This window comes from Palaemon carinicauda, unplaced genomic scaffold (assembly GCF_036898095.1).
Source record: "Palaemon carinicauda isolate YSFRI2023 unplaced genomic scaffold, ASM3689809v2 scaffold545, whole genome shotgun sequence".
NCBI classification, from domain to species: Eukaryota; Metazoa; Arthropoda; class Malacostraca; order Decapoda; family Palaemonidae; genus Palaemon; species Palaemon carinicauda.
The window spans coordinates 80,260-88,626 of NW_027171811.1; the positions used below are offsets into that span (position 1 = coordinate 80,260).

Genomic DNA, 8,367 nt, shown 5'->3' on the forward strand with positions numbered 1-8,367 from the left:
CTCTCTATGACAAAAATTAAGGCTGTTAGAGCAATTTAAAAGAAATATACACCAAAATGTGCTGGGAAAAAAGTAACCCCTTGGGGGTTAAGGGTTGGAAATTTCCAAAAAGCCTGGGGGTAAAAGGGTTACTAATTTGACAGTGTTCTTTGCTAATAGGCCATTTCATGACATGGGTTGGTGTGGGCATAGGGTGGTCATTAAACAACACTGGAAACTAATCCAAGTAGTAAAACTTGCATGCAGAATACATGCTGCATTCAGGACCCCTGTAGGGGTAGTCCAGAAGGGATGGCCAGATCACCCTCCCCGTAAGGCAGACTGTATTCTTCAGTTACCCTCGTGAGGTAAGAGTCAGACTTAGTTTTTCCTCTTATTCTGGGAACATGTGCATGAGTTGAAGGTTGGGCTTGATGGCAGACACTTGTTCTGGAATGGGCAAAAGTCTACAAATACTATGGTACAGTACTAAGTCCTTGTAAACCACAGGGCACTTCAGCCCCAAAAAAGCAGGTGCTGTGTGGTCTTCAAAACCCTCCAATCCTTCCTAGCCTTGAGCAGAAGTGTTGCGTTATGTAACTTCAACCTTAAATGGTGGTTAGGGTTTGTTGTGATGTAGGCACGCTGGTGAGGACTAGTGATGGTTCTTTCCAGGGATGCCATGCATGAGGTCACACATAGCAGACTACTTTCAGCTACTGTAGTGCCAAGGCAAGTTCAAGTGTACATTAGACCTTAAACGGGGGTTGAGGGTTTGCTGTAATGTAGGCATGCTGGTGAGGACTAGAGCGATGATTTCTTTCTTGGAAGCCATGCATGATGTCGCACATAGCAGACTACTTTCTGCTGCTGTAGTGCTACGGCAAGTTCAAGTGAGCCTAAACTTGCGATGTCCCCCCTATCCACAGTGAGTCTGTGCCTTGCGCATTGGTACACTAGCCCCAGAGCAAGGGAGGCAATGTTTCTTTGGTATTTGTCTTATTGAATAACCTGCTCTAGTCTTTTACAGGAAAGCTTGAACTATTGTAATGGTAAAACAGCTCCTACTGCTGTTCTGTCTTCTAGTGTTGTCTGTCCTTCTATGCAAAATCCCAGATACTTGAAGTAGGTATCAGCTTAACATTGGGGAAGCTTGCATCCTATATGTAGTTAATATCCCTAAATTTAAGTAAAGCTTACAACCCTGTACTATCCCCCTGGCTAGTACAGTGGTAGTGTTTGCCTAGCATTCGCATGACGGTAGACCGATCCCTGGCCGGGACCGCGAGTTTAAGCTGTTTACTGAGGAGGCCACTGCAGTGGTTGGGCACCACAGTTGGGGGTTGCGCTTCCCTAGCTGACGTTCTGGTGAGCATCTATTTTGATGAAACTGGAACTGAAACCAAACACTTTTAACCCTTTTACCCCCAAAGGACGTACTGGTACGTTTCACAAAACCCATCCCTTTACCCCCATGGACGTACCGGTACGTCCTTGCAAAAAAATGCAATTTAAATTTTTTTTTACATATTTTTGATAATTTTTTGAGAAAATTCAGGCATTTTCCAAGAGAATGAGACCAACCTGACCTCTCTATAACAAAAATTAAGGCTGTTAGAGCAATTTTAAAAAAGATATACTGCAAAATGTGCAGGGAAAAAAATAACCCCCTGGGGGTTAAGGGTTGGAAATTTCCAAATAGCCTGGGGGTAAAAGGGTTAATATCCCTAAATTTAAGTAAAGCTTACAACCCTGTACTATCCCCCTGGCTAGTACAGTGGTAGTGTTTGCCTAGCATTCGCATGACGGCAGACCGATCCCTGGCCGGGACCGCGAGTTTAAGCTGTTTACTGAGGAGGCCACTGCAGTGGTTGGGCACCACAGTTGGGGGTTGCTCTTTCCTAGCTGACGTTCTGGTGAGCATCTATTTTGATGAAACTGGAACTGAAACCAAACACCTTTAACCCTTTTACCCCAAAGGACGTACTGGTACGTTTCACAAAAGCCATCCCTTTACCCCCATGGACGTACCGGTACGTCCTTGCAAAAAAATGCTATAAAAATTTTTTTCATATTTTTAATATTTTTTTGAGAAAATTCAGCCATTTTCCAAGAGAATGAGACCAACCTGACCTCTCTATGACAAAAATTAAGGCTGTTAGAGCAATTTAAAAAAAATATATTGCAAAATGTGCTGGGAAAAAAATAACCTCTTGGGGGTTAAGGGTTGGAAATTTCCAAATACTCCGAGGGTAAAAGGGTTAAGTTTCATACATTTTTAGGCTGGATCTAGACACTAACTTGTAGGTAGGTTGTTAAGCGGGTCTCTAGCATGACTGCTTGACCTTGATTTCCATAAATTCTAATAGGGCTAGACAGAACTTGGTCATTGTCAATAGTATAGTCCCACAAGACATTGTCCTTAGGGTTATTTATGTCAAAGATATGAATATAATGACATCATATCACATTGTTATGATTTTATAGACATGATTAAGGGACATTTCAGTTGAGCCATTGGTAAAAAGATAATAGCACCAGCCACCCATTGAGATACTACTGCTAGAGTTATTGGGCCCTGTGACTGGTCAGATAGTACTAGATTGGATCCCCTTCTGGTTATGGCTCATTTTTCCTATGCCTGCTGAAAAATTCATCTGCACTATGGGGTTAGCTGCTACACTCTTCTGTGGCTCCTTTCCACTTGGTAAGGGTAGAAGAAACTCCTTAGCTACGTTAAGCAGCTCTTTAAGGAGAAAGACACTACAAAATTAAACAATTGTTCTCCAAGTCTTGTTTAATGCCATAGCCTCTGTAGCATCCACTGTGTTGGGTTAGAGTACTCTTGCTTGAGTGTACTCGGGCACACTATTCTGTTTAATTATTTCTTTTCCTCGCTGGGCTATATTTCCCTTTTGCAGCCCTTGGACTTACAGCATCCTGCTTTTCCAACTAGGGTTGTAGCTTAACTATAGTCCATTTCTTTTAGCGATGCATATTTGCACCGACTCGCAGCGGTGCCCTTTTAGCTCGGAAAAGTTTCCGGATCGCTGATTGGTTGGACGAGATAATTCCAACCAATCAGTGATCCGGAAACTTTTCCGAGCTAAAAGGGCACCGCTGCGAGTCGGTGCAAATATGCATCGCTAAAAGAAATGGACTATAGTAATAATGATGAGAATAAAGATAAATGGATGTACTATGTAAATATTGTAGCAGTTTCAAAGTTTAACTGTTCAATTCTGGTACCTGTATTTGCATTGTAAATGATCAGCCAAAGCAATAAAGGTACAAACAATATTTTTAAGACCACCGCACTGACAAGCAGTGACTTTAGAATCTCATTGAGGTGTTAGATTTGAATAAAATTGGTGGTTTGAATGTCTGGAGAAGCAAATATTCTTGGGTGTGCACATGCTTTCTCAAGGTGTAAACTAAATGTAAATTAAGTGCATAGGCAATGGTTTGTTCGACATGAATATATTGTTCCCTATTAACCCTTTTACCCCCGGGGTATTTGGAAATTTCCAACCCTTAACCCCCAAGGGGTTATTTTTTCCCCAGCACATTTTGCAGTATATTCTTTTTAAATTGCTCTAACAGCCTTAATTTTTGTCATAGAGAGGTCAGGTTGCTCTCATTTATTCTCTTGGAAAATGCCCGAATTTTCTCATAAAATTATCAAAAATATGAAAAAACATTTTTTTATAGTATTTTCTTGCAAGGAAGTACCGGTACGTCCATGGGGGTAAAGGGATGGCTTTTGTGAAACGTACCAGTACGTCCTTTGGGGGTAAAAGGGATAATTATCGCAAAAACACTGAGCACAAAAAATTACGACTGCGGGCAAGTCCAAAACAGAAGGATGACCTAGAGGGCGTGCGTGGTAGGTGTCGGTGGGGTAGTCCAACTGTGTTCTCTAGGGCCTGTCACGGCCCTCCCCTTTGATGAAGGGATTATCTAAATGGAAGACAGCCTGTGAATAGTGGTTTTCACACGCCCCTGTTGTATACACGACACCCACAAGGTGATCGCGCGAGGGTAGTAACCTCTGCATTCCATGCTTTTATCTTTCTCTAGTATATTTTGAAGATTTATATTAGGAAAGTGTAAAGAAGGACTTCTTTCACCGGCCGTCACAGGTCGCCCCAGAAATGTGCAATTCATGACCTCAAATCAACAACATGTAAGAAAAAATAAACTTTTAACCCTTTTACCCCCAGGCTATTTGGAAATTTCCAACCCTTAACCCCCAGGGGGTTATATTTTTCCCAGCACATTTTGCAGTATATTCTTTTTAAATTGCTCTAACAGCCTTAATTTTTGTCATAGAGAGGTCAGGTTGGTCTCATTCTCTTGGAAAATGTCTGAATTTTCTCAAAAAATTATCAAAAATATGAAAAAAGAATTTTGTATAGCATTTTTTTGCGAGGACGTACCGGTACGTCCATGGGGGAAAAGGGATGGCTTTTGTGAAACGTACCCGTACGTCCTTTGGGGGTAAAAGGGTTAAAAAATCCTTTCGTAAATAAACAGCCAGGTGATTTTAGGATGAAAAAAAAAAGGTGTATTTCAAGTGTGAATAGTTTATTAGCCCACCTTGGTCAATAATGGCTTTGACTCATAAAGAGATTAGAGTAGAAAATGGCACTTGAAACACAGATAAGTCATGCTTAGTTGAAGGCCAGAGACACAATGAACACTTCAGAGTGAACACATTTTAGCGAACACTTTCTAATAGTTTACAAAACTGATTATTTGTATTTGTTTAAAAGCATGAATGAAAAATATAAATTTTCTGTAAAATAATCTTACATAAAACTGCATTAATAATGTAATTTTTAGGCTGACAGGTTTCCAAAAAGTATTTTGAATGATTCAATAGTTAATCAATGGAAATATTTGGTATATTATTTCTGAGATATCAACAAATACTGTACCAGTTTATCTTAAAATTAGGCTGGAAATTTCTCCATGTTTTCAGCATAAATGGAAAAATATATATCAAAGCTTTATCATTTTTAAAAAACAAACTAAATGTTTTACAATTAAATTTACCAAATACAATATTAAATATTTCCAAAACTAAACATGGAAAGATATAATTTTAGAATTATTCTAAAGATTTTTAAATTATTATATAATGCTTACAAACAATCTGTCGAGTAAACTAAGTACAGTACAGCATTATTATTACAGTACTGATATTCTGGTGCCTCTTAAAATGACACCATCTGTGGAGGTTTCTTAAAACAGAATTCAGAACTTGCATCAATAAATGGGACACACAGGACTGAGCTTACCACGACCACGTAATCTCCCGAGTCGAATGAACGAATTACCTGTAGTCCTGCAGAAGTGTCCCATTTCTTATCCGCTAGTTCCGTCGACATAACATTTACTTCACTGTAAAACCCGTGATCATCTACGATTATTAGATTACAACATGTAATGCTTTTTTTTACCGTGCACAGAGGCAGCTAAACCTTTCAAGTGCACGCACTGGCAGTTCGTACCATCTGCATCTTGGCTTTTGACGCTTTTAAGTAAACTTGAGTAAAGGAAAAAGAAATCTAGATGTGTTTGATATATTTGGAAATACACACACACTCTTGAAAAATTAATTATAAAATTGAAGAATGAATTTGTACACAATTTTACTAGTACGTTAATTTTCAATAGTACGAAGTAGCAACCTTCCGTTTTTAATATACATTACTGTATTTACTCAAGTAAACCTAAGTGTCTTTTTAATTATGCAATGTGACAGTTCGAGTAGAACATACCAGGATTCACAACATATAAAGAACATGTACCAACAGTATGCGCTTGTCGTTCATACGGAAAGTCCGCAGAAACCAATGACGGTATACTGTATGCTTCAGAATATATACATAAAATGATAAATACTGTGGATATATATGTATATATACATATATACTTAGATAAATATACATATATTTTTATTTATACATATACATATACATATATATATTTTACAAATAAAGCTGGAATTTACATGTTAAGAGAACAGTGCTGTATTTTGTGATGGCCTGACATTAGCGTGACGATTCCTTATATTCAATAACACCAAAGAAAATCTATGTATCTAATAAGATTTTACGCTAAAACAGTCAATTTCCAGTACTCTTAAGCCAAAGGGGATTTTAGGCATCTATAAAAAAACAAGCTATAATTGTCCAAAAATAATCATGCTGCATTTGGTGATTCGAGTTTCTCGTGCTTTAAAATCCAGCGTCACGTACGCTTGAGCTCGCACACGTTTAACATGTCAATACATGAAGGATTACATAATAATGACTAGGATAAATATAAAATTAATAATCTCTTTTTATACATGTTGCTACCTCATTGCAAGAGGGTCGTAACTCCAAATTCCTGATTTTTCAAGAGACGCATTTAAAAGTTGCTAAGTCCTATGAATTTGATCATGTTTCACAAATCTTCTTAGTGCCATCTCTCGGCCACTAATTCGCCTAGATTTAAGACTCTTTTACCAAAAGATGCAGAATCAATTCGGCAATCTTATACACCATATAACTCAAAACTAGCAAATTTGGAGTTACGACCCTCTTGCAATGAGGTAGCGATGTGTCCTTGCTTGTATTCAGTGCACTTTGGGGGAATGGGAGAGGAATTTACGCGTGCCATCGTTCGTGCCTCGCAGTTTTTACTATGCATGTCATCTGTCTTTCTTGAATAATATTTTACCTTATATAAAAGTTTGTATATTTTTTTACACTAGTATAAGAGAACATGTTTAAAATAAATTTTTTCGGGTGTTAACCCTTTCACCCCCAAAGGACGTACCGTTACATTCTTGCAAAACACTGTTAATTACATATTTTTACATAGTTTTGATAAATTTATGAAAAACTTAAGGCATTTTCCAAAAGAATGAGACCAACCTGACTTCTCTAGGACAAAAATTAAGCCTGTTAGAGCAATTTTAAAAAATTATATAGCAAAATGTACTCGAAATTTAACCTTACGGTGGGGGTAAAAGGGTTAAAAAATCTGTCTGATCACAGAAATGCAAATGTGGGGGAGTACTGTTATCATGTGTAGTGATTCCTTTGTTACACCTTTAATATTCTTCCATCTAAGGTGGATTCTAAAAGTTCAATATGAAGCCAAAAATATTGAAATATTCTATAAAAATAGCAATTTAATTTTCCATACTTGTGCGTAAAAGTAGTAAGTACAGTGAGTGAAAACATAAATATCTCTATCTTTTATTATTCTGCATTTATACTGACAATTCCACTAGTGCTGTCTTATTGTATGCTCACAGAAGTATATTTTGAAACAATCTTTTGCCGTAACACAATACACACAAAAGCTGATTATATAGACTAAAACTTGTCTTTTACTAAACTGCATTTTTAATGTTTCAGCAATTGAAAGTATACAGTAGTCTGGCCCACAACTTTTGGTCAATTAAGTTTAATAAAAAACTGAAGATGGCATCGGAAAAGCACCAATTTTATCAAGAGGTTAGTACTCTTTTTTTGTTTAAATACTTGAATGAAATATATAACAAAATCATAAGGTAGTAATCATATAACTTTGCAAGCCTTGAGATAATGTACAGTATATATACAGGGTGTCTCAAAAAAAATGTACTCACTCTTTGAATGACGAGAAAACCTTTATTTATGAACATAGAGCGAAATGAAATAGCATCGAATACACGAGACAAATGTTTTCAAATTGATGACTATTATAAATGTACTCAGTCTTTATTTGTGTTGCAGATATCCTGAATTACTGAAGCTATGGCAGGAAATCAACTTAGTTTCGAAGAAACTTTCTTTCTTCGAAACTAAGTTGATTTCCTGCCATAGCTTCAGTAATTCGGGATATCTGCAACACAAAAAAAGACTGAGTACATTTATAATAGTCATCAATTTGAACATTTGTCTCATGTATTCGATGCTATTTCATTTCGCTCTATGTTCATAAATAAAGGTTTTCTCGTCATTCAAAGAGTGAGTACATTTTTTTGAGACACCCTGTATATTGTATATACCTTCATAGCATAATTTCTTGATTGACAAGATCTATTATTTCTTGATTAACAAGATACGTTGCATGGTTAAAGATTACTAGATTTATAAGTAATTTTTTACAGAATCTTAAAGAAAATAAAAATCTTTTACAGATGTATTTTATCAATACCGATTTATATTAAAAACATAACTTATAATTTATTAAATCAAGTAATTTTAACTACATAGACTGTAAGCCTACATTTTTTTTTAAGTAGAAATACTTTAGGAACAGTTATAAAAATAGAATAGAAAATAAATGATCTTATAATTGTGTCTTGATTTGAAAATATTTATGTTATTCATTGCCAAGATT

At 36.6% G+C, this 8,367-nt stretch overlaps 1 long non-coding RNA gene across 3 annotated transcripts in view; it reads left to right on the forward strand.

Moving 5' to 3' along the window:
- Positions 1 to 8,367, forward strand: part of LOC137637134 (uncharacterized) — a 100,637-nt gene that overhangs the window by 76,869 nt on the left and 15,401 nt on the right. For all 3 annotated transcript variants that reach the window (XR_011043411.1, XR_011043410.1, XR_011043412.1), the window contains exon 5: positions 7,398 to 7,496. This is a non-coding gene — a long non-coding RNA (uncharacterized lncRNA). The remainder of the gene's footprint in view (positions 1 to 7,397; positions 7,497 to 8,367) is intronic.